Below are 26,888 nucleotides of genomic sequence, written 5' to 3'. Positions count from 1 at the left end.
AAATGAATACACAAATAAGGAGGAAGGACTGCAATGCAAAAATTAGGGAGAGAGTCTACCTCAAACAGAAAAACAAACCCCATAATCATTAAAAAATAATCAAAGAGAGTGAAATTTATGATCCACAGCATACGGATCTTATACATTAACAAGAAGGCCTTTCGATTCCAAATATTCATTTATTTAAATTTTTAGGTGCATAGAAATAGCATGGAGAACTTTCCCTACATCAGAAATGCAACTGCTACCATCAACAAAATGAAAAGGCAACCAACTGAAGGGGAGAAAATGTTTGCAAATCATATATTTACTAAGGTGTTAATACCCAAAAATACAAAAAACTCTATTAAAAAACAAACAAACAACCTGATTTAGAAATGGGCAGAGGATCTAAATAGACATTTTTCCAAAGACATACAGATTGCCAACAGGTACATACGATGTTCAACATCACTAATTATCAGGGAAATGCAAATCAAAACCACAATGAGATACCACCTCACACTTGTTAGAACAGCTATTATCAAAAAGACAAGAAATAACAAATGTTAGAAATGATGTGAAGAAAAGGTAACCACTATACACTGTTGGTGTGAATGTATATTGGTGCAGCCACTATGGAAAACAGTACTGGAGGTTCCTTAAAACATTAAGAAGAGCTACCATATGGTATAGCAATTCCACTTCTGGGTATTTATCCAAAGAAAACTAAAACACTAATTCGAAAAGACATATGTTCCGTGCATCATTATTCACAATAGCCAACATACGGAAGTAACCCAGGTGTCCACTAACAGACAAATCGATAAAGATGTGGAATACTACTCAGTCATAAAAAGACGGAAATCTTGCCATTTGCGACAACATGGATGGACCTAGAGGGTATTATGCTAAGTGAGATACATCAGACAGAGAAAGACAAATACCATGATTTCACTTATATGTGGAATCTAAAAAAACAAAACAAAATACAACTCAGATACAGAGAACAGATTGGTGGTTATCAGAGGGGATTGGGGAATGGACAAAATGAGTGAAGGAAGTCAATTATATGGTGACAGATGGACAAGACTTATTGTGGTGATCACCTTGTAGTGTATACAAAGATCAAATTAGTATGTTGTATTGAAAATAATATGTTACATACCAATTTTACCTCAATTAAAAAAAAAAGAAATGAAACTTCACTTTATTTAGACTCTTCCTAAAAACTCTATGAGGAAGCAGTTACAACTTCAGAACCATATCTTATTTAATCATTTCCTGTCACTGTTCCCCAAGCACACTAAATCTTTATTATAGTAGATAGCATATTGTGTTTACTGGTTCTAGACATATCAGTGCCCATGGACACAATGTTCTTGATTTTGTTTCCATGCATTCATTCATTCATTCATCCATTGACTATATTGTGCTTTGCCCAACTGGAGGTACATAATGAATCAGCAATACTAACAGACACTTTATAGCTGGAGAAGACCACCTAGTGCTCCTACATAAGAAACACCTTGAAGACCAAAAGATATGTCGTATTCCCATCTGTGTCCTCAAAGCTTAGCACAAACGTGAGAAATGGTTGATGACTGAACCACACCTTAGAGGTCATCTACCTCAGCTCCTCATTTCGTGGTGGTGACTGGATTATTTCACAAGGTAACAAAGCTACTAATTAGGGGTAGGCCTGGGACTAAAGGTCAGATTTCCTGTCTCCCAATCCAAAGTTCACATAAAATTCATTTTTTGATTGACGCCAAATCAACAAACTCAAGGGGCAGTGTGATAGTTATTTCCTTTTAGCCGAATAATGTCTTTAAGACCAAGTCGCTTTAAAGCTCCAATTTATTGATGAAACACTGTGTTTTCATGGCCAATTGAGCTGTTCCACTTAGCTGAAGTTTTAAATATTATAATAATGGAGATTAATAATTAATTATGCTGTATGTTAATATTCTACTTAAAAGCTTTATTTTAAAAATGTGTCTGTATCCCTAGGTATTTATCTAAGAGAAATAAAAACATGTTCCCAAATTCTTATGCAAGAATGTTTATAGCAGTGTTATTTATAATAGACTACAACTCGAAACGTCTTAATCATCTATCAATGTGAGGATGGATAAACTGTGATACAGTCAGACAATGGAATACCGCTCAGTAACAGAAGGAAATGAGTTACTGATACATTCAACACCATGGCTCACTAGCTCATTAGAATAAAACATTGTGAGTAAAAGGAGTCTTATACAGAAAAGTACATACTGAGTGAATTCCATTTATATGAAATTCTAAAACAGGAAAATACACGGTGGGAAAAAATTCACATTGGTGGTTGATGGAGAAGGGAGGATGTAGGGATAGGGACTGACTTGGAGGGGGCATGAAAAGAGCTTTCTGGGGGTGATAGTAATGCTTTTTATCACAATGGAGGTTTGGGTTACAAAATAGCATGCCTTTGTTAAAGCTCAGTAAATGTCCGCCTAAGATTTGTGCATTTCCTTATATGCAAATATTATCTTTAAAAAACTATAAACAAATATTGAACTTTAATAAACGAAGTGTTTCCAATGTTCAGCAATTTATTTTGAAGGGCATCAAAAAAATATGATGAATTTGTGGGTAGAAAAATGGATTGGTGGGCAGATATATGACAAAGCAAGTACAGCACAATAAATGTTAATGGCAAAATCTAGGTTTGGGGTATGTGAGTGTTCACTGCAAAATTCAAATTTGCTATGTTTGAAATTATAATAATAAAATGTGGGTGAAAATGACACGTAAGACAAGCGTTCTCTATGGGCCTTGTTTGGAGCTTTAATGAAGAAATCAACTGTAAAAAGAAATTATTAAGACAAATGGGGAAAGTGTATATGAACTGGATATTAGATGATAACAAGGCATGACTGTTCATTTTGTTAGGTATGATCCTAACAGATACATAAAAATATCTTCATGTTTTTAAGATGCATGTTAAAATACTAGAAATAAAAATAATATGTCTTTGATTTGCTTTAAAAATTATATAAACAAATGAGGGAGGAGGGAATGATGCCATAGGGCAGGAAATGTCGTACAAAATCAGCTGATGGCTTCATTTATCATGAAGAGTGAAATGAACACAGGGAAACACTCTCAGTCTTAACCTGAGCCCAATCTACCGATGAACTTGATCACTGCAACTGGAGGCCACATCTAATGTAAACACATGAAGATAAATGTTATAATGAAGGTTGTATGACAAAAAAAGATGTGGAAAGCGGAAAGAAGGATGAAACGTAAAACAGATCTAGATTCTGCTGCTTTTAGTTCTATCCTCAGAGGGTTGAGGGATGCACAGCTCATATTTCATACTGTCAGATCCTGAAAACAAGTATCTAGATCAGTGTTAACAGAATTTGCTGTGATGAGGGAAACACTTTTTATCTGCACTGTCCGATACCGTTTCCACTAAGCAAGTGCAAAGGAGCATTTAAAATGTGCTTAGTGCAAACAATGAACTAAATGATTCATTTCATTTTAATTAATTAAATTGAAATAGTGTATTGCATGTGGCTAGCGGCTACCATATTGGACAGCACAGGTTTAGCTAGAGTCATAGGGTAGGTCCTGGACAGAAGAACCAGAGATGTGGGGCAGAGTTAGATCAGTAAGTCTTAGAAATGTTGTATCACTCTGGTGTAGTACACGGAACTAATCTAATCAATGTGCTTTTTATTTAATGCATTATTAAAAATTCTGGTCACCATTTCCAAGATTTAATAAAGGCTCAGATGACAGTCAAATGAAACTCAGTAGCTCAAGTGATGTTTTTTTCAGTCTTTTAGTTCTTCCTTTCCAGAGGCATAATTCCCTTCCTGATGCCAACAGCAAGTACCCACAAAACCACCTCCACCACAAGCCCAGCATACACACGTACCCGTCCTCCCCTCTCCTGCTTACCTCAGTTCAAAAGTTTCCATCCATGTAGTCTTACACACTAACACGGTCTATAGCAACCCCACCCCCCCGCCCCCGCCCCTAGATTCTGGCCATTCAGCTCATCAGAAAGAATATACACAAAGGTCAAGTTTGGGCATTTTGTAACTGTTTTTGATATAAGTTTGAAGCAGGTTTGCCTGCCTACCTTCTTGGGTGGGGATGCCACGTTGGACAAATTATTTGCTGTATTGTAACCATGTTGACATATTTCCCACAGCATATTTGTTTGATGTGTCTTTGTTGCTATGTTCAGAAAAAGGAGTAGAGAACCTCATTCGATGAATTGAGCCTGATCTGAATTGAGGGGAAGTCAAGCATGAAGGAGGAAGTGGACTGGACTCCCTGAGTGTTGTTGAGAAATGTGTTCCCCAGCTAAGATGGTATTTTCCCCATCTCTCTGGTGGGGAGGAGGAAGAGGGTCGGGGAGAGGGGTTAACGACTGCATTTGTTTAATCAGTCAGTGCTCAATGATACAGCACTTGAAAACAGTTGAATTTGTTTAGCTTGAACAGATAATACCGGTGACTAAAATCTGACATTTATACCTTCTTCTTTCCTTCCTTGTTTTTGAAACAAGAACTACAAAGACTTGAAATCAGAACCTAACGCTGAGAGGGCAGAATAAATGTAATAGAAGTATGATGAGCCTGCACTGGGCAGGGGAATCCTCCCTGCAAGGTGGTCTCAAAGTAGGAGAAGGCTAGATAGAGGTGGGGTTTGGGGAGATTTCTGTGGTGCTGATAGTCAGCAGCAGGTGACAGGAATTGGGAAAAGGATTACTCAGGACAAATGAATTGCAAGTTTGTCTTTGGGGAGGGCGGAGTGGCGGGGGAGCCACGGGCACAAGTAATGCCAGTCCTGGATATTCTGAACAAACTCAGAATCCAAGGGCTTGAAAAGTCCTACTAGCAGCATATAATGGGAAGGTCAATAAACTCCCCATGGTCACTGCTTCCTGCTGTCCTTCACCTTGGACAGTGTTTACTGTCATTATCTTGTAGATTTGCTGGCAAGAGACTTTGAATTTCAGTAATTACTTTTAGAAATAACATTTTTGTATGCTTCTTTTGATGATACAAGAAATCCACGTTCACCGTGGAAAACAAAGAAAGGCCTAAAGGGGAGAAGGTTCATTCTCATTCTCTCATTCTGTCTCTCTCTCTCATAGCTAGACAATTTTTTATTAAGGCCATAGGGAAGAAAGAGGAGATGAAATGGAAATTCAGATAATTCAATAGAAAATTGTACACCCTCTGATCATGGGTGGGGATTTGGGTGTCCTCATTCTCCAGAGGTATTCCTCTATGTTGCATTCTTTCTTTCCAACAGAATCCCATTAGTGTGATGACTGGGTGAAGCATTTCTAAGGTTCTTGACGTATGTTTCCAAACTGTTTCCTGCTAGGTCATAGCAATTTGTGTGGCCATCAGACACCTATGACTAAACTGGATTTCTTCATGGCAGGGAAATGGTAACCTCATTGTTGTTTTGATTTGCAGGTTATTTGTGATGTTAACTTTCTTCCTTATGTTATACATCAGTATTTCTCTTTTGTGAATTAGACTGTTTCTTTCTACTATTTTCCTGTCATTTTCCCTATGAGATTCTATGATAGGATCTTAGTTAATAGAATAATGAATTAATATAATACTGGATTACTTCTTTGAATTGAAAAACTTCTCCCCATCAAAAACTATCACCATTGGCTTAATTTGTTCACATTCCATTCAAATTCTTTACTTTCGTCACAATTTTTATGTGGCTAAGAAACAGGCCATTTACAAGATATCTGCAAATAGCAGGTTATTTACCAAAGAAGTGCTTAAGGAGGACCAAGGACTTTCAACTTCTGAAGGCAAATTATAAAAATGAAAAAAATAAAAAGGTTGTTTGTTGCTTTTTACTTTTCAGGCGGTTGTAGCTCCAAGCTCCTAACTCCGAAGGCTGCCAGTTCGATTCCCACATGGGCCAGTGGGCTCTCAACCACAAGGCTGCCAGTTCAACTCCTCGAGTCCCTCAAGGGATGGTGGGAAGCGCCCCCTGCAACTAAAGATTGAATACGGCACCTTGAGGTGAGCTGCCGCTTAGCTCCTGGGTGGCTCAGTGGTTGGAGCGCGTCCTCTCAACCACAAGGTTGCTGGTTCGACTCCTGCAAGGGATGATGGGCTACGCCCCCTGCAACTAGCAACGGCAACTGGACCTGGATCTCAGCTGCGCCCTCCACAACTAAGACTGAAAGGACAACAACTTGAAGCTGAACAGCACCCTCCACAACTAAGATTGAAAGGACAACAAGTTGACTTGGAAAAAAGTCCTGGAAATATACACTGTTCCCCAATAAAGTCCTAAAAAAAAAAAAAAGAACAAGATTTCCTTAATTTTTCTTATTGCAAACATAAAGAGGGGCTGGACTACAACATGAAGAAGTTTCTCTAAGCCACAGAACTAGTTAAGAGGAAGACCCAGGAATGGATCAATTCCTTGATTACTGGTTGAGTGTTCTTTCCACAGCACGCCCACTCCCTCAGAGCCTGATAGTTTTTTTCTATGGAATTCTATTTCAACTTAAAATTCCAGTTAAAATACTTACCTATCGTTTTATGTGGCAAATAAAGCCTTCATCATATTATAAATGGGGCTATATTCAATCGTGTGTGTGTGTGTGTGTGTGTGTGTGTGTGTGTAGATGCCCATACGTTTTACACCTTCATTATATGATCTTACATTTTCTGACATATCTATTATTAAACAACAGCAGGGACTGTACACATGAACTATTCTAATATTTTTAATTAAAAAAAAAGGAAAGAGTAGGCATTTCTTATGGCTTTGCAATAGGAAGCCATGCTATGAGAAAAGCAGAATGAAAGCCTTTGTTTCTACTCAGAGTCCTAGTTTGCGTTTGTGATTGACACACAGATGGCGCTTTCTTCAACAATGGCTAATTTAAATGTGGAGCTTTCACAATCTTGAAAGACAAGAAAGTCACACATGACAGTGCTCAATCTTTTGAATTCACTATTAAGGTAAGAGTCCATTTCCGTTCACGTAGGCAAACTTCCTTCCAGGAAATCCTGTTCAAAGGGAAGGTAAACTAAGCTCTATTGGATGCCCATGACAGGCCAGATACTTTCAATACTGCACATTATCTCAATTAATCCTAACAGTAACAGCGACAGATTGGTAAATTGTGGAAAAAGCAAGTGGCATATGGAGGAAGCTTCTTTATTTCAGCCTTCTCATACACAAAACGGGTATATTTTACACCTCAGAATTTTAAAAAATAAAAAGTGGTCATAAAAATTACTTGAGAAAGTATTTTTTAAAGTATTGCAATACAAGATATTGTTCCTGGGGTTGTCTATAAAGTTAAAAAAAAGAATCAAATCACATATGTGCTGAAAGCTTTCAAGTGTCCCATATAAAAAGGGCTTTCTATTAATTGTGACAATAATAAAGCTTTGAAACCAAGAATCTGGGTATCGCTTGCTCTTTCTATAAGTGACTAAAAATGTTTGAGATGCTATCTGGGTATTTTCTTGTCTTCCACTGGGCAAAGGGTGGGCTAACCAGCTTATCTTCAGCCCCGATGAAATGATGACCAGACCACAGTGACGTGCCTTATGATATTAATGCGAAGTTAAAAACATAACTTCTTTCATTCCCAACAAGAAAAAAATCTAAAGAGTATATGCTCCCTTTTGTTATTCCAAATGAAGGGCATCATGAGAAGTCTCTGATAACTTTTGAAGAATGGATTATTTGTGAATGCATACTATTTGTAAGATGGAAAATTGAAGAAGGTAGTAATGAAAAGGAAATTTAGAAACTTTGTTCATCGATGAGATATTCAGTTGAGTCAGACTTTGATATACCCACTGGGTCAGCATGAAGAGCCTTCTCTGAGTTAGAATTTAAAGCACTTCAAACCCCACTTTGAAAGATGTGACCTTTGCCTCCCGGAAAATTTCTCAGCAATTCGGATTTGAAATTCACCTACCTGTCTTACGGCGATTGACTATTTCTTTACACATAGACATTAAAACCTGATCTTTAAAAAGAAAAACCTCAAGAGTTGCTAAATACAGATTTTACAATATACCATGTGCATCTGAAAATAAATTATTCAAAAGCAAAAAACTATATTCATAAAGAAAGATGAGAATAAAAAAATACACAAGAGAGCCTTCTTTTCAGAACAAAACAAACTTTGAAGGGAAAGAGAGAGAAATGACCTAAGAAATGTCAGGTCAATGGCCAGCTTTCCGACAGGAGATACACATGTCTGCACTACTGTATAAAAGCCGAGGCTTCATTAATGAGGTGGCACAGCCTCAACAGCCATCTGGCATCATCTCTGCCAGGACCGGATTGCTCTCTGTGGCAACTAACAACTTGTGTGTTTAGTTCAGCCCAACTGTGAAGTCATGAATCTTTTCTTAGGCTCAGTTTCCTCATCTGCAAAAACAACACTGGCAGTTGCCTCTATGGGCAATGTTTCCAGTTAATAAACAGCCCATACAGAACACTCAGCAAATACACTCCCAGAAACAGATTCCTCTCCTTTCACCCTTTCAGGTGATAACATTTCCATCCCACCCTTGAAGAGATCATTTAACTTTAAAGAGCTGGTGCACACAGGGAATGATTTTCAGCTCATAGTCACATTTTTAATTTCCCAAGTTTATTAAATTGTGGTCTATTCTTACAAAGGAATATTATGCAGCAATGAAAAAATAAATCACAGCTACATGAAACAATGTGGATGAATGTCTGAGACACAATGTTGAGTGAAAGAAGCCAGACCAAAAGATTACATTTTTATGAAGTTCAAGAATAGACAAAGCTAATCGATGTAATAGGAGTCAGAGTAGTGGTCACCTGGTGTGTGTGTGTGTGTGTGTGTGTGTGTGTGTAACTCGGAGTGGAGGCACAAGGGAGCCTTCTGGGACACTGAAAATGTTCTGTACCTTGACATGAGTGGTAGTTACAGGTGTGTGTGTATATATATAAAATATATGCACACATACATGAAAATTCATCAAGCTGTATATGCAAGAATTGTGCATTTTACTGCCTTTATATCTCAACAGTGTTTAAAATAGTATTTTTTCAAAGTACTTATTTGATTTAATCTTATGACATGGAAGTTTTTCTCTTACGCATTCTTCCAGTCTCTTTTACATTTACATGAGTGAGACATGTATTCATTGGTACCTCATAACTGTAGGAATAAAGAATTTACCGGGGGATCAAATATATGGTGATGGAAGGAGAACTGACTCTGGGTGGTGAACACACAATGGGATTTATAGATGATGTAATACAGAATTGTACACCTGAAATCTATGTAACTTTACTGACAATTGTCACCCCAATAAATTTTAATTAAAAAAAAAAGGATTTCTCATATATGAAATTTCCAAATAATTTAACCATTTTACTTAAAACAGACACTATTGAATGCATTCTTCTTTGCAAACCAAGGTTTCCTTAGAAACTTGCATGGTCAAGCTGGGCTGAGATGGAGTGAAGCCTTCAGGGACCGTTACTTCTATACTGGATGATACCCTGTTTCCCCAAAAATAAGACCTAGCTGGACAATCAGCTCTAATGTATCTTTTGGAGCAAAAATTAATATAAGACCCGGTATTATATCGTATCGTATCATATCATATATCATATCATATCATATCCCCAGTATATTATATTATACCCAGTCTTAAATAAGACCAGGTCATATATTAATTTTTGCTCCAAAAGACGCATTAGAGTTGATTGTCCGGCTAGGTCTTATTTTCTGGGAAACACGGTAGTAGTTTTTGCCCCTTCCCTGTTATCTGGGGCTATTTTTCACTGTTGCATGCCTGCCTCTAACCACCCGGTCCTTCTCATTTGCTTTCTTTCATTTAATTATTCACTTATTTGGCACATATTTTTTGAATGCCTAGTATGCACTAAGCATTGGAGATATAGTGATGAATGAGACACTCATGATCTGTGACCTAAGGAAACTTACATTTTAGCAGAGGCTGTAAGTAGAAAACAATGTGATGACTATCTTAAAGGTGGAAGTACTGGACCTAATTTAGGGTGCTTGGGAAGGTCACCTTAAAGAAGTGACATTTAAGAACTGAGAGGTGAGAGAACCTAGCCCAGAGTTAGACCTAAGTATTTATGAATGAATGAATCGTACACGAATGAATGATCATTAGCCAACAAAGAAGAGTTCTGATTTACTGTGCACTGAGAAACCAGGAATTTTATAGAAAGATGTCTAAACCAAGAGTCAATAGGCACCCTGATGGACTTCATGGCGTTAATTTTGACTGCTGTGAGCACTGTTTTTTGCCTTTCTTAAGATTTTAGGTTACTAGACAAGTTAAGGATTTTTAGACATTGCTCAGCTAACCCATACATATGCGGTTTTCATTTCATCCTACCAAAACAAAGCCAGCCCAAAATAGCCCAAGTTTTTATGATTATTCCTCCATTTTGCCTGCATACTGTTTCCCCAAAAATAAGACCTAGCTGAACCATCAGCTCTAATGAATCTTTTGGAGTAAAAATTAATATAAGACCCAGTCTTATTTTACTGTAATATAAGACCAGGTATAATATAATATAACATAACATAACAACATAACATAACAAACATAAAACATCATAACACCAGGTCTTATTTTGCTATAATATTATATTATACAAGACCCGGTCTTATATTAATTTTTGCTCCAAAAGACGCATTAGAGCTGATTGTCCGGCTAGGTCTTATTTTCAGGTAAACATGGTAGTTCTTACCCCAAACTCACATGTATATGACTTTTCTGGCACAGCCACCAAAATCACCTTGAAAGGCTGTCACCCATCCATGCCTTTGTACGACAGCTCTGTCCAAGCCAAAACTGCCCTGACTCCTTGGTATTATCACATGTTGCAAACTACCACCTAATTTGGGGCCCATTATTGTATCCAGAGAATTCACCTTCGTGACATATTACAAATTGGGAACTTGCAGTCTAAAGGACAGAGGAATAGATGCCAATCACCTTTGTAGAAAGACTACATGCCTTACAAAACCAATCTGACATATAAGTATTATTACCATATCACATGTAACAGCAGCAAAGTTTTAAATGCCAGAGATACGGACCAAGGGATTCAAGGCTTAATTTGATGTATGTACGACTTCATCCATCCACAAACTATCGTGCAACTGTAAGAACCCCGAACAAGAGGTACACATGCAGCTTTTGCTCATCTCGGTTTCTTACAATTCCATGTAGATCTTTGAGACTTGAAATGTGAAAAAGCTAAACAAAGAAATGGCATTGAATAAGGATTTTCCCAGTGAAATAAAGGGAAATGAGGAATAAAAGTATCTGGAAATGGTTTATTTTTAGACTTTTTTTCCAGTCTTTCTGTTCCTCTGATAAAATTTCAAACTTAAAACGGCATCAATCTCCTTTAGAGACAGTGGAATTAAGGCATGAGCTCCTTCACTGGCCAGCGTCTAATTTTTGGATTTATGTGGTATCACAGCATGTCAAAAGTTTGACAGACTCTTGAGCAATCTAAGTGCATCTGGGGGACAGACAAGTAGAGAACAAGTCTTCTTACCTCTGTTTTGAAATCTTAGAGGTAGGAAAAAGTTAATTAACTTGTTGAAAGTGACAAAAATTTTCAGTGGGCAGGGTAGTGAAATAAACTCATTTTTCTGACATGCATATGCAAATAATCAAATCTGCTGTCTCTCAGCTACACTGGTGTCTTTTGACCTCCAGTTGGTTAGATTTAGTCCTATTTGCCTAAATACACAAAGCCACAGTGAAGTTTTTCCCATTAAGGAAGTTTCCTCTAATTTTAAAACAATCATTTCTTCCAGCCATTTTGCAATACCTGGGAACTTGTCAGAAGAAAAACTGTTGGCTTCTTACTGCCAGTGTCACTGGGCAAAAATGTACCAAAATCACATTCTTTTATAATATCAATGGGCTCTTAAACTTTAGTACTGTCTTCATACTTACGTCTCCTGCCCTGAGACACAGGAAAAAAGCCAAAGATTCCACGTTTGTTATGCTGCATATATTATACTGCAGTTCCTTTCCCCAACAACTGACCATTACAGAAATCTTTCGGAGCTATTCTTTTTCTAGATTTGTGCATGTGCTGCTTGGGTTTTAGTCACTAATAACGTGGTCTAGGATATCATTACTACAATTCATTAAATGTAAACATTTGATGAAGGCTCTAGTTTTACAGTATATGCTCATTTTGTTGTTGTTTTTTTACAGCAAAACAAGGTAGAATATAAATATTTAATATTCCCAAGAAGTATTTAGTCATTAGTTTCGCCAAAACTATCTATGACCAGCGTCTAACGTCATTCCTAGTGACTATGTTCTAAAAACACAGATTTGAGGATCTAAAGCAGTCTTTCAAGCCGACCTTTAATTTATCTAGTCGAACTTTAACAGAATGGTGGGGGGCAGGGGGAGTTTAAAAGTATTTTCATGAAACCGGAACCACCATTTAGCAAAAGCTTTTAATGGAATGAGTCACGGGGCATACTGAAGTGCAAATCACAAGGTTACACGTCGCCTCCTAGAAACACCACACCTGGTTCTGAATTCTTTGCTAAAGCAAATGCTAACATCTGATTCCAAACGCTAACGTCTGATTCAGACCACTGGAAAACTTCAAGCACAGGTAGATTTTTACCTCACGCTCCATGAAATGTACGTCTCTCTAGTAAAACTGAAAACAACATTTGACTGAAACCGAAGATTATAATTATCCGGGGACTCAGAGCCACTGAAAAATACAGTTTACAAAGAAATTACTTTTGCCCCTTCCCTCCCCTCACCATCCCCACCCCTTCAGTAGAAGGGGACCCGTATGTAATGTAAAATTTTAAACATTTCTAAATACTAAAGTATGAAACAAGTACCTGGCAAACACCTGGAGCTCTCTGTTTCCACTGCTCGTTCTCTCCTCCCACACTCTGGCAACGGAATGCCCTTCAAATCCATGGCTCAGTGCTTTTGGTAAATGTTTTACAAGACACTAAACAGCCTCGTGTCCCACCCTCAGAGCAAACACCATTGAGAGAACAAAATATAATGGTTGCAAAGATAGTGTGTGATGTACAATAATGCAAATGAATAGGCGGGCTCTATTTCCATACTTCCCCTTAGGGAGAAAAAAAAATCCCAAACTTTCGAGGGGTGGGGGTGGGCAACCAGGAAGAGCTTGAAAAAGTAAACCTTGACACTAGAAGCATTAGAGTTGTGTGTGTGTGTGTGTGTGTGTGTGTGTGTGTGTGTGTCTGTGTGGTTTTTTTCCCCTTAAAGCAGCCTTATGATAAGCTCATTGTCCTAATCCCCCAGCAAGTCTTGGCTTGCTAAACTGAAAAAGTGTCAAAGGCGAGCGTTAATAAAGGGTAGATAGAGTTCACCAGTGAGTCTGTAGATACAGTAGTAACTGTACATTTACCATGTATTTCTATCTATCAGAGCAAATGCAATTCAGAAAAGCTTTACAAAAAAAGTCTTCCACAATAAACAAAATGTACTCCCCATTTTCCCTATCCCTCAAGTAAATTCACAGTTAAAAACCAACTCTGTTCCAAACCAGAAGTTTTGCATTCCATTCAAGTTAACAATTACAACTGGAGGATAACAGAAACTTGCTGGCACCGAATTATTAGCATACCCAGAATGTCAGGTGCCTCTTGGTACCACCAGGGTTAACAAAATAAAGAGAGTGGGGCGGCCGGTTGGCTCAGTTGGTTAGAATGCAGTGCTCATAACACCAAGGTCACCAGTTCGATTCCCACAGAGGCCAGTGAGCTGCGACCTCCACAACTAGACAGAAAACAACGACTTGACTTAGCTGATGGGTCCTAGAAAAACACACTGTTCCTCAATGTTCCCCAATAAAAATTAAAAAAATAAAAATAAAATAAAAAAGAGAGAGGGTGCCCAGGGACTGTCGGCTTGGTTTTACAAAAACTACATATGGAGATTGATAGCGTCTAGAGCCCATGTGGGTAGCACACACCTACTGTGTTTCCCCAAAAATAAGGCCTAGCTGGACAACCAGCTCCTTGAGTCTTTTGGAGCAAAAATTAATATAAGACCCAGTCTTATGTAATATAAGACCGGGTCTAATATAATATACTATAAGACTGGATCTTATATTAATTTTTGCTACAAAAGACGCATTAGAGCTGATTATCCATCTAGGTCTTATTTTCAGGGAAACACGGTACCTGCTCTTGGAACTCTGAGTAGGACAGCCTGAGAAAGGAGAAAATAGAATTATTTAGCAACAGTCAAACCTACTCGCTAAAAGGAGACCAAGGCCATCTAGAGAATAATTGACTTTGGCCTCAGAATCACACACTAGGCCAGGTTAGGCAAGTAAGAAAACCCTTTTATTGTCCCCACCCCCTACTAGGGAAGATATCCCAAAGAACTGATAACTCTCCCAATCTGAGAGTCTAGAAAATGGCACAGAGCAGTTCTTCACATTTTCAAAACATCGTAAGGGTTGTTATGAATTTTCTTTGGTCCCCCTTACCTCATGTAGATAGGTTCCATCTTATTTTCATTTTCCTCATTTACAGATGCCTCAGGTTGTGCTGTGACTCAGGGCAATTGACTTCATCTCATGCTAGTCTCATTGACTAATCTGCCTTGGGTGGGATCCTAAATGATCCATTTATCTGCCTCTCAGGGCGTGGTGAAGGGGCCTCCCTGGCTGACAGCCCAGGCAGCCATCTCTTTGCTTTCACATTTTCCTCTTGCCTTCTAACCTGCTTTCTAAAGTCTTGTCCTGGCCTCCCTTTTTTCTCAGTTTCTTTCTTTTCCCCCTTCCTTTCCTCCTTGCTTTTTTGCCTCACTTCCCTGAGAGGTGATGGGGAGGTGGTAAAGAGCAATTCTTTTCATCATCCGAGTTCTTCTATTATTTTATACAACATATCAAACAACCCGGGGAGGGAGGAGGTAAGACAGATGTTCTTATTGTATTGATTCCACCAAAGTGAGACCTGAGATCCAGAAAGATTCAACAACTGGCCCAAGGTCACTGGTGATGCTGACGAGGCTGGGACTGAAGCTCAGCTTTCCTGACAGGCCAGGATCCTGCTGCCACTCAAACACTGAGCCACTCCCTCAAATGCATGTCTCTTTCAGGGCCCTACAGTGCCCATTTGGTCTAATTGATTCTCCCCAACTGTGACATCTTTTCCTCTCGGATGGCTCTTCTCATCTTCCTTCTTCCCTCTGGGCTGGTCCACCTCTTACCTGCTTTTAGGGTCTATCTCACTTGACCCCTATAACTCACCTCCGGGCTACTGCTGTCCTTGTGTGCCTTTCTTTAGGCGAACCCAATAGGAGCACATTTCCAAAGTGACAAACCTGCATGACTGGGGACAATGATCACTTCCTAGGAGTCTTTCCTTATTAGCGCCTCCCTTGGGTCACATATTTGTGTGTCATTCAACGTCAACTGCTGTCTAGGCCACCAGAGCACCCACTTGTTACACCCCTTAGCATGGAGCCCAGTGCTGATGCTTAAGGAACATATTTGAATTTTGCCCCCCCCCCCCAAAAAAAAAATGTGAAGACATAGTAGTGATAAGTGGAGGCTTGAGACCTTATGTTTTGATGGAGTTGCTTTGCTTTGGTTTGTTTTTATTCAAGAGGATGAGAAAAGTGGGTTATAAAGACAAGACAGCAAAGAAGCCAACTTTCATGTCATACCATGAAACGAGCATCACTTATTAAATGTCAACAATGACCAGGTACTGGACATGCGGCATCTCATTTCATCTGACTGAGAAGGAAATAGGTTCAGAGAGGCTGCCCATGGCTGCCTGGCTGATAGCAGAACCGGTCCCAATCGGAGCCCTTGCCCTTTGCCTGAGCTGCACTCCCCTGCCTGCCCCAAGCACGCTGCAGCATGTTCACTCTGGGGACCAGTTGCCCAAATCAAGAGCCACCTACGTGTTCTCTGCCGCTCTGTGCTCAGAACCTGTTTGGCCCTGTTCTTCTACTCGACTCCTTTTCCTTGGCCCCCCTGCCACCTTTCCTCCACCTTTTCTTCTTGCCCCCAAAATAATCTGTCCCATTCACTTTAAAGTCTATCAACAAAATCTATTAATAGGTGGTACGGATTCCCCCATTTCAGGGAAGCCTCTATGTTCATTTCTTCTATAAATCTGAGTATAAATCTGATGTTTGGCTTTAAACACTGTAGGCGGTGTTAAAATTCCCTGTGTTACGTACAGCACTTGGTGTGCTGGTGTATTTAAATAGGATATCGCATGCTGCTCAGAGACTAAATCCTATGGCCCCGAGAAAGAACTGTGCCTCCTACACAATATAAATGTTTTGTAATAGCATTTTCCCACATCTACTCATATGATTCTAATTTGAATTTTTGCTCTATTGTTTTGCGTATGGCAGTGAACAAGTATACCCCTGGGACTTTCAGTTCCAGAGCTCTGACTGGGCACAATAACCAGCCCATGGAGAGTGCTGCTCTGTTACCCTGGGCCTATTCAGAGTTTCTGTCAGTTGTAGGGACCTACTTCTAGCATGGATAGCCTTGTGTCTAGCATAAATCTGACCTGCAGGATGGTTCCAGATTCTGAAAGGGGTTTTGCTCTCCCTTGGACACTAGGAGATAGGAGAGGAGGAAGCAGCAGGAGGTGAAGATTTTATTTGGAGCTGCTAAGTCTCCCAGAATCTGCCAAAGGCCTTGGCACTCCCCTGAATCACTCAAGCCCCTTCAGTTCTCTGGAGGGAGCTTCAGAGAGCCTCACGTGTGTGGCCTCAGAAACCGCTCATCACCCACTCCAGCCTAAACCCAGACCCTAAGCAAGGTCCCAGCAGCCCTTGCTGTTTTTCCCAATTGCCCAAGAAAGGAGAGGCTGGGGCAGGAGAGGGGAACACATGACCAATCTACACTGTCCAATCTGTCACTGGGACATCATCCACTAGACCAGCAGCTCTCGAAGTGAGGTCCAGGGACCCCGTGGGGGACCCTAAGACTCTTTCAGAGGTCTGCAAGGCCATAACTACTATATTAGAATAATAATTCTAATATTTTTGCCTTTTTCACTGCACTGACATTTGCACTAATGATGAAAAGGCAATAGTGGGTCAACCGCTGACACCTCAGCACACAACTGTACCAGTAATCATAGCAGATTTCATCACCAGACACTCAAAGGTTTTCTTTTATGTTTTTAAGAGCCAGTTTTCCTTAAGAATGTAGTTGAGGAAGCAGGAAAACATTAATTTTCGTATATCTTGACTCTTGAATATATATCTTTTTAATATTCTGTGTGGTGAAATGGGAAGTATGCATCAATCAGTCTTGCCGCATACCAAATTATGACAATAATCTCAGGGAAATTAATTGGGTGATGGTTTGAGTTATAGAGTAAACTACAGGTGCTTTTGTCACAGAACACCATTTTTACTTGAATGACAGACAAACTATGGGGATTCAGACTTGTGTGTTTGGCAGACATTTTCTAGAAAAATGAATGAAGTGTGCCGGTCACATCAAAGAACACAACTGATAGTATCTATTTCCAATGATAAAATTCAAGCTTTCGAGCAAAAGTTAAAATAGTGGAGAACTTGCACTCACCACCATGAGCTTGACAGCCTGCTAACGATTAAAGTTTTTTCTGATGAGATTAGTTGTAATATTAACAAATGTGATGTTTTAATATTGTATAATGAAATGTGTCAGTATTTAGAAGATCAGCACAACTCGGTAAACCAATATTTTCCAAATGACCAATTCATTATGTTACAGAATCATGCATGGGTAAAGGAGCCATTCAAAGTACAGGATAAACCAGTGGATTTTAATGTAATAGAGTACGAAAAGTTCATTGCTATGGTTTCAGATTCCACAGTGTAAATAACCTTTAGGAAGCTATCTCATGTAGAGTTTGATTTTCGTATCAAAGAAGAATGTTCAAAATTATCTGAAAAGGCTACTTTAAATACTCCTCCCTTCTACAACTGTATGCCTTTGTGAAGCTAAATTTTCTTTATATATGTTGATGAAAATAGCATCTCTCAATAGATTGAAGGCAAAGCAAATATAAAAATGCTGACTTCTAGTAAGCCAGTCATCGAAGAAATTTGGAAAAAACAAATTGCAAAATATAAATGATGCACTCTTCTCACCATCTACTTTGTTTGGAAATACAACTTTTCCCCTCATAAAGATATTATTTATTTTAACGTAAGATTTTACCATTGTTATTTTTGAAGGAATTAATAAATATTTTTAATTTTTTCGTTTGAATTTCTAATGTGGTAAATAGCAACAGATACAACCTACATAAACGAGAGCACTCTGGGTTCCTCAATAATTTTTAAGAATGGGAAGACAGGGTTGCCAGATTTAGCAAAGAAAAATGCAAGGCACCCAGTTAAATTTGAATTTCAGATAGACAACAAATGATATTTTAGTGTAAGTATCCATACAATATTTGGGGCATACTTATACTAAAAAAATTACTTACTGCTTATCTGAAATTTATATCTAATTGAACATCCTTTATTTTATTTTCCTGATAAGATGTGCTGAGCCCAAAACGTCTGAGAAGCATTGCACTAGACCATACCACATGTGCTGAAATACTAATTACAATATTTATTAAGCACCCACATTGTACCAGACTCAGTACTAAATTCCTTACATATATTACCCCTTCAGTCATCTCCAAATCCTATGTGGCAAGTACTACCATCATCCCTATTTTACAAATGAGGAAGCAGAAACCTAAGGAAGTCAGGTGAAGTTAATTATGGGTAGAAGGCAAGACCGGAACATACCTGCTCAGACACCAAAATCCTTGTAACTATTAGGCTTACACTGAACTCTGAGTAATGGAGATTCCCAAAGGTGACAGGTTTTTCTGCATATTTGCATCTCAAATTTTACTAAATCAATTTCTATTGCTTGTCTTCTCTCTGTCTCACAGCTGTGTGTTCTGCTATCAAAACAATGGTGGAAACCAAGGTTGTCCGTACAGTGAGCCAAAGAATTCTAGCCAAAACTGGCCATCAGCCTTTTGACTTGGAGCCGACTTTCCTAATGGATGCTTCTCTGAGCATGACAACAGCATTGTTTTGTAAATTTGGATTTTTATTAAACTACGCACCCTGGATTATACTAAGGGCAGTTGTCTACACAGAAGCAAAGGGTGATCAAAAAAAGAGAGTTGCAAAGGCAAACTTTGAAAAATAGCCTAGAGGAGAGAATGGGACAAGGGGAGGAGAAAAAAGGGTAGATCAGAGAAGAAAAGATGTCCCCTAAAGTATTAATTATGGAAGAGGTGCATTTTAGAAACTAAGGTGAGAGACTAGAGAGGATGCCTAGGTAAAAAGGCGTTTTGGGGAAACCCAAAGGCCCAGACACATGGCCATGGAGCATCCAAAGGAAAAGGAAAAGAGTCATTCTTTACTTTTAAAACCGTCAACTTAGCAGTTCACCTTAGGCCCACCTGGCAGGGCTACCATCTCAGTTCAGACCCGGGCCCAGCCCTGCCCTAATGGATGGGGTCTGCCTCTCCAGTTCAGCCTCTTTATCTGCCCACTCAACCGAGATACCTTAAGTGCTAAACGAGTGTCTGCAGGAAGAAAAAGGAAAGGAAGAATCAAGTGAGATGCAAGCCTGGGCTCCCTCCTTAGATAAACTTAGGAGGCCAAGGATTCTCAGCTCTCGACCTTCAAGGGGCCGTCAGAATTTATTCCTGTGAATGCTTACTCATCAAATTTCCAAAGTCAAGACCAGAACACACAGACTCTGGATCCAAGGACTCATTTTCCACCATCAAAACAGAGTCAAGGGCCCTGCCTGCTTCAGATATAAGTGATGGAGCCAAGTTGCCCTCCTATTCCCCACCAGGCCGCTGCGTTTCCCTGTCTTCAGCCTTCTCTAAGGCACAGTAACATGCAGTTTTATTTCACTATGTTTGAGCCACAGGCGCTGACGACAATTCATAAAGCAATTGTCCTTGAAAAGTGGTTGGATCTGTACATGAAGGTCACTAGTCATTAGCGTAGAGCCAAATAGTATTTTAGGCTTTGCAGGCCATACAGTTTCTGCTACATATCGTTCCTTCTTTTTCTTTTTGTACAATCCTTAAGAATGTAAAAACCATTCTTAGCGACATATAGAACACAAAAACAGACAGCGGAGTGGGCCATAGTTTGCTGATCCCACACTTAGAGCAATGGCAAGAAGTGGGCAGTATCGACTGGTGAGTTCTGCATACAGTTTGGTTGAATATAGTGTCAAAACATTAAGTGTTACATCACCTTCTCACTGACAACGGCAACCTAATTTTCCATCACACTTCCCCAAGTCTGACATTCTGTACTTATGGAGTCATGCCACCTTTGCCACAATCCTCTTCAAAGAATTTAGCTGTAGATCTGGCAGAGAATGAAACCCTCAAATAATAGTCATATATTTGGGAAATTAGATAAATGAGATTTAAGATGAGCTAGAATATTTTTAACCTGCTAGTTTTTATTCTGAGTGTGTGTTTACATGTGTGTACCTTTTTGTTTAAAAGTAAACATTCCATATGTATCACAAAATTCCACGTCTGGAAAACGTCCTCTGATATAGCCTAGTTTATAACTGTTTCCACTTGAGGAAACTATGACCTACTTCAATTAAATGAGATATGCCAAGTCACACACTAATTGGCAGAAGAAGAGCTGGAGCTAGAAAGTTGGTTTCTTCATTTCCAAATTAGTTCTCTTTCTACTACTCTACTTAATAAAACATTGCCAAATTAGTAACAAAAATTCAATTGAGCAAATACTTATAAAGTATTGCCTGGGACAGCCGGTTAGCTCAGTTGGTTAGAGTGTGGTGCTTTTAACACCAAGGTTGCTGATTTGATCCCCGCATGGGCCACTGTGAGCTGCGCCCTCCACAACTAGCCTGAAACAACTACTTGACATGGAGCTGATGAGTCCTGGAAAAACACACAAAATAAAAAAATTTTTTTTAAGTATTTCCAACGTGCCCAGCACTGGCTAGGTGCGCTAGGAGTACAAAAGAAGTGTCAGAAAGGATTCTTGCCCATAAAAACTTTTGGTGCCACTGAGAAAACAAGGCACAAAACAAATACATTCTACCTGGCATTGTTATGTAACTATTTGGCTAAAACAGGGCTAATAAAATTTCTGTAATGACAGAAACACTCTCTATCTTTGCTGTTCAATATGGTGGCCAGTAGCCACACGTGGTTATTGAGCTCTTGAAATGTGGGTAGTGCAACTAAGAAGTGAAATTTTAACTGTATTTAATGTTAATTAATCTAAATTCAAATAGCCACATGTGGCTGCCATATTGGACCTCATAGGTCTGAAATAACGGTTATGGGACTGAATGGAAAATATGTAACATTTTGCCATTTTTCCCTTTTGTGCCTGCAGCAGAAACCAGTACTGACCACAGAACTCTTTCCTCTGAGCACATATGGGCTCTCAGGAGTCTCCATGCAACATATTTTCAATTGCCTGGACCTGATATATAACACGAAACCTATTTGCCATCCTGGATACTGATAAAAGGTGACAAAAGTGAACTGGAGGAGGAAGTACTTGAGCTGAACCCAGAAAGATAACATTTGCACAAGTAAAGAGGAAAGGACAGAGTGTGGGGCTCTGCATGTAGAGAACAGCATGAGCAAAGGAACTGGATCGAGTTCTCCAGGTTCTGTGAAGGGAGGATGCTGGCAGGCAGGCCGGGAGGATTGTGATGGGTGTGGTGGAGATAAAGGGGCAGGCAGGAGGGTGGGTCTAGATTAAGGAGACCTTTGGATTCCAGGAGTTTGGACTTCTCTCAAGAGCAATAAAAGCCCCTGAAGATTTAAGCAGAAAAAGAACTAAAGAAAAACATGTTTTAGGAAGGCAAATCTTATAGGAGCCACAGAATGGGCTGCATAATGGATTTATACATTCAGAGACCAGGAAGAAGGCAATCCACGAATGGTTTTCGGTTTTCCTTTAGGAAAGTAATACTTTTTAAGTAATATGTATAAATCACAGAAAAGCAAATATAAAGCAAAAATGAAAACTGGACCTCTACCATTCAAACTCAACCACTCTTGGCATTTTGATGTGGTTTCTTGCAGGTATTTTTTCCCTCTTTCCTTGGCTATTGCAATAATTCAGGAACCAAGTTAGGACTAGGACAGGAAAGTGGTGGTGTGAATAAGAGGAGAGGCTGAAAAAGACATGTTTAAGTAAGGCAGCAGGGCCGAGAAGCAAGACCAAGGGACCCGAGTTCTAGCCCTGCCTACTCCTATGGGTCTCCTCTCAGCCCCAAGACTTTGTTTCCTCGTTTTAGAGTCAAGAGATCAACCTCGTAACCTCTTCCTAATGCTGTCTAATTAAGGGTCAGATGATATTTTTGAGACATTGTGCAAGCCCCCCAGACCTAAAGTGAAACGAAGACATGTGTATATGTATGTCCGTGTGTATTTTAAGTGAACAGTACATATACATACATAGCAGGGGTTGTCGTAAGACAAAAAATATGCCCTCAATCTTCAAGCTGTAGCAACAGCATACAGCCTGCTGCAATCTACAGGATTTTAGGTATAAAGTAATTCAATCATATAGTCTGAGCAGTGTTGTAGGGCGATGTGTAGATGTAGTTCCCAGGATATGTAATGGGTGGTGTAAACAGGGAATCCATTCTCAGATAGGACGCTGCACCTAGCAGTGACAGCGTCTTCCAAAGAGCCAAAGCTTTTTAAGGCCCAATCCATCCTCTCAGACCATAAAACAACAAAAACACAAATAGCTGCTAGAGAATACAAATTATGCTCTCGAAAAAAAAAGCAATACATAGCCCGTCACCAAATTAATAAGCAAAAGTGTAAAGCAGCGGTTGTCCACACGGGACATACAGGAGGTTCAGTTACAGAGTTTTCAAAAAGTACTGATGATTGGGCTATTCCACGGACCAATCAAATCAGAATCTCAGTGGATGGGGTCTGTGCATTGGTATTTTTTCTTTTTTTTTAGGTTCTCAAAATGACTGAAAGCTGAAGCATAGGCCAATGTCCCAGAGCAAGAACAGCTGGAGGAGCAGTGTGGGATCCGGATATGACCGACTGTGCTGTCAGCCACCCTTGTTAAGAGGTGCAGCCAGTTCTTTAGTGAGGGGAAACTGGAGGGCAACCCAGAATCCACACTTTATAATTGGCATATTAAACTACACATGGTTTCTACTTCAGAGGGCAGGCTCTGTTATTTTCAATACATCCCTTGGTCATTTTCACTGAACCGTGCATTAGAGAACTCCTGGGGACTTGGAGAACATAATTTGTGTTCTCTAGCAGCTAGTAGTTAAAAAGTGTAGACTCTGGCCTCAGACTGATGTAGGTGTGTGTGCCAGCTTTGCCATGCACTAACTGTGCGACCTTGTGCTAGTTACATGTTCTCTTTCATACCTCAGTTTCCTTATTTGCCTAAACACCTTCTTTATGGGATTATTGGAGGAGTTAAATAAGGCCATACAATTGAAAAAGATAATGCAAATAAAAGACTTTTTTTGGCCTGGCACATAGTAAGAACACAATAAATGTTATCATTTATTTTCATCATCACCTATAGAGTTCCTTCTAACTCCAACATTTTTATGATTTTAAGAATCACTTGGTGACTGACTGCACAAATGGAGATGAACAGAATCAGTAGGTCCTGACATACCTAGATTTAAAGGCCTGGTCTGTGTTCAGGCCCCTTTCACTGCAGTCCATGTCCTCAATAAACACTCCATTCATTCCTTAAGATGTCCCTTGTATTTTGCTAACCTTGCTCTTAGTTTCAGAAAGACCTCACTTATTTTGCAGACACAGAATGTTTGTCATTTTTGACAGGAGCAATGTTTGTTATTCTTGACGGAAGCAATGTGGTTGGTTGTTCTGCTACTGTTATGTCTTTTTTTTTTTAAACTTGTTTTTTTTGGGGGGTGGAATATTCGGGAACAGTGTTTCTCCAGGGCCCATCAGCTCCAAGTCGTCCTTCATTCTAGTTGGGAAGGGCGCAGCTCAGCTCCAAGTCTGGTTGTCATTTTCAACCTTTGTAGGGGGCGCAGCCCACCATCCCATGTGGGAATTGAACTGGCAGCTTTGTTGTTGAGAGCTCGCGCTCCAACCAACTGAGACATCCGTCTGGCCGCCCCACGTTACTGTTATTTCTTGGCAGCACAGATACCCTTGAGTACGGCTGAAGGGAATGTCAGACATTCTACTCCTGTCTGCCCTTATTGCAGCAACTGCTGACACGTGGGGCAACCTGTTTGAACCAACACACGGCCTTGGATGAGGCCCCAACTCAGCATAACTTTGATGCATATCTAATGACTAGTTGGAAGACCTTGTTCTTGGAAACCTCAGGGCTGACATTTGACTGTTGCCCATGAAATTTGCCTAAAGGTTCAATGCTGACATTAGCCACAGATTTGAGTCTCATAACCTTGAAGCATTCTCTTTGCTTTCCACAGCACCAAATACCCTTCTACAAAGAGTGATGCTATCACTGAGCTATTGTCTGCCAAAAGACACACACATTTTGTTGATGCCCATAGCTTTCTTTTTCCTTATCCACGGCGGGAACAAACCTCTTCCTTTTAGGAAGACAGTCTTCCTTTTGTAGGCAAACATCTACTTGTCAGACATAATGTTATTGGTGGAGTCACGGCTCACATCCACGGCTCTCCTTTTTCAGTTTGGAAAATGGATTAGCTTGTTTTGCAAATAGCAAGTCATCGAGGAGCAGGTTGCCAAAGGAACCACTAGCTCTATGAAACTTTTGACCATGTGAATGAAATAATTTTAAAAAGGAAACAAAGGGATAAGCCACAAACTCCCTGCAAAAACCTGTTATTCCCTATGAAAACCAGTTTTCCCAAACGCATGTTCACGTGGGTCCGGAAAACCACCTCGGGATCATCTTAGTCACAGGAACGACTTGTTACAAAGTCACTGGTTGACTGTATCCACAACGGGCTAAGAATTACTCTGACACCAAGTGTTTTTGGAAAGTTCTTCAGCTTATGTCACTGTGGTGATTACCCATGGAACATTATAAACTACAAAGGACTTCAGGGTTACTAAGTTCTCAACACCACCAGGCCCCATACCTGAAGTAGCACTTTTGTCGAACTGGATCAGAGATCAGGGAAAAGCAAGAGCTCCAGACAAGAGGGTGATGAGTTTGCTCTCTGGTAAATCTGGATACAGATGACAAAAAAGATCCATTAACTTCTGCATTTTTTAAAGTCCCATTGAATATTTGAGTTATCATGTTACTTTTCTCTAACTCACTCCTGTTTTCTTGTTAGCATTTCTTCTGAACTAAATGCTTAAACTTTCATTGTTAAATTCTTCTGGGGCAAAGAGCATGTCTGAATCATTGTTGTATCCCTATGTACCTGCCCCAGTTATCTTTCATGTGAGGGTTCTTTGTAGGTTTATTCGAGTCAAATGAAAATATGGGCCTTTAGTAATAAGTTATGTGGTACCAAATAAATAGTAAGAAGTAATATGTAATGGAAAAACACCTCTTCTACATTCAGGTGAAAAAGCAGAAAAGCCACATTTAAAACCTGCCTTTGTATGAAAAAAAACAAACAAAAACAAAAACAAAATAACCCTGCCTTTGGGGATTGCCTTCAGCCTTCTGGTGCCATTTTGTGACAGGTCTCTATTAGTGGCTGACTAAACAAAAGAGAATCTATTTCATCTCACTTGCTTGACCTTTGTGTGTTTGTTCCTCAGGAAGTTTCCTTCATGTGGACCATAGGAGTTATGCAACTGTAAAAATCTTACCTTAAGACCAATTTGAATTACAGTCTGCCTTCCTGGAAAGAAAAAAAGACGGGAAGGTCATTTTCTAAAAGGTGTACCTTCGGGTAAATTTTAGGGATTTGGGGGAAATTTGTTTCTAAGAGATCTGTGACTTCACTAAATGGCAACTACAATTCAGAAACGTGAAGAGCCATTTTACCATAGAAAACAAGGTTTTAAGTAGCCCATCTCTTTCCCCTTTTCAAAAGCAACTTGCATTTTCAAGTGGTAGGTAAAACGATACCCACTTCTTAATTAACTTACTTGGAATGGACATGTAGGCTATGAGGAGTAGGAAACGGTCAGCACTCAAAATGTTTTACTATTTTATTTCAAGTTTCCATCAGGAACTCCATGGTTTTCTTATCCCCTTCGCCTTTCCTACGCATCTCCACCACCTGACTTCTGATGTTTTTATCTTGATGGAGGAGCACAGACGTCATGTGGCATGAGAAAAATCACATAATGATCTAGACGTTAACTTTTTAAAAGGACTGGCCAAAGAGGTCACCAAAAGTTCATACTTAAAGTTCAGATTTCTTTCTATCAATCACAGCCAGTGCTTCCCTTTCCTTCCATATGGGGAAAACAGACCAATCTTATCTCAAACTGAGGGCAATAGCTCCAAAAAAAAATTTTTTTTTAGGCCTGTTAAAAAGATCTATCTAGTTCTGATAGCCCCTACACTCAAGAGACCTCTCAAAAAATAACCACATCAAATTCACTCATGATTGAGAAACCAGCAAGCTGGAGATGGCCAATTCAACGGAATTGGGGTTCCGTGTGTATGTGTGTTTGTGTGAATTTCTGAATCTGTCAGTTTAGTTACAATCAGAGTGCCTTAGCTCAGCAATACTCTTGATAGAAAATCTCAACAGAGAACACTAAATTGTGAAGCCAGAGACTCTCATAATGATCCAAAAGTGGAAGCCGGGTTACATAGCTGGCTTCTGTCTGTTTTATTTAAACTGTTTTTTTAAAATCTGGCCTTTGG

General features: G+C 39.5%; 1 protein-coding gene across 15 annotated transcripts in view; it reads right to left on the bottom strand.

Annotated features, from left to right (window-relative positions):
• The window catches only part of RBM47 (RNA binding motif protein 47), a 150,151-nt gene that overhangs the window by 62,746 nt on the left and 60,517 nt on the right, over positions 1–26,888 (bottom strand). For 9 of the 15 annotated variants that reach the window (XM_019751964.3, XM_019751965.3, XM_019751962.3 and 6 more), the window contains 2 exons: positions 25,877–25,908; positions 25,189–25,278 (listed from right to left, as the gene is read on the bottom strand). The exons of 3 other annotated variants lie outside the window; for them this stretch is intronic. The gene's annotated coding sequence lies outside the window, so the exon portion shown is untranslated. Of the gene's footprint in view, positions 1–12,922; positions 13,076–25,188; positions 25,279–25,876; positions 25,909–26,888 lie in introns of those variants that run through there. 3 more of the 15 variants (XM_019751971.3, XM_074324593.2, XM_019751975.3) reach the window with 2 other exon arrangements.

This window comes from Rhinolophus sinicus, chromosome 1 (assembly GCF_057876585.1).
Source record: "Rhinolophus sinicus isolate RSI-liver-muscle chromosome 1, RSI-T2T, whole genome shotgun sequence".
NCBI classification, from domain to species: Eukaryota; Metazoa; Chordata; class Mammalia; order Chiroptera; family Rhinolophidae; genus Rhinolophus; species Rhinolophus sinicus.
This window is presented reverse-complemented; position numbering and strand designations above follow the sequence as displayed.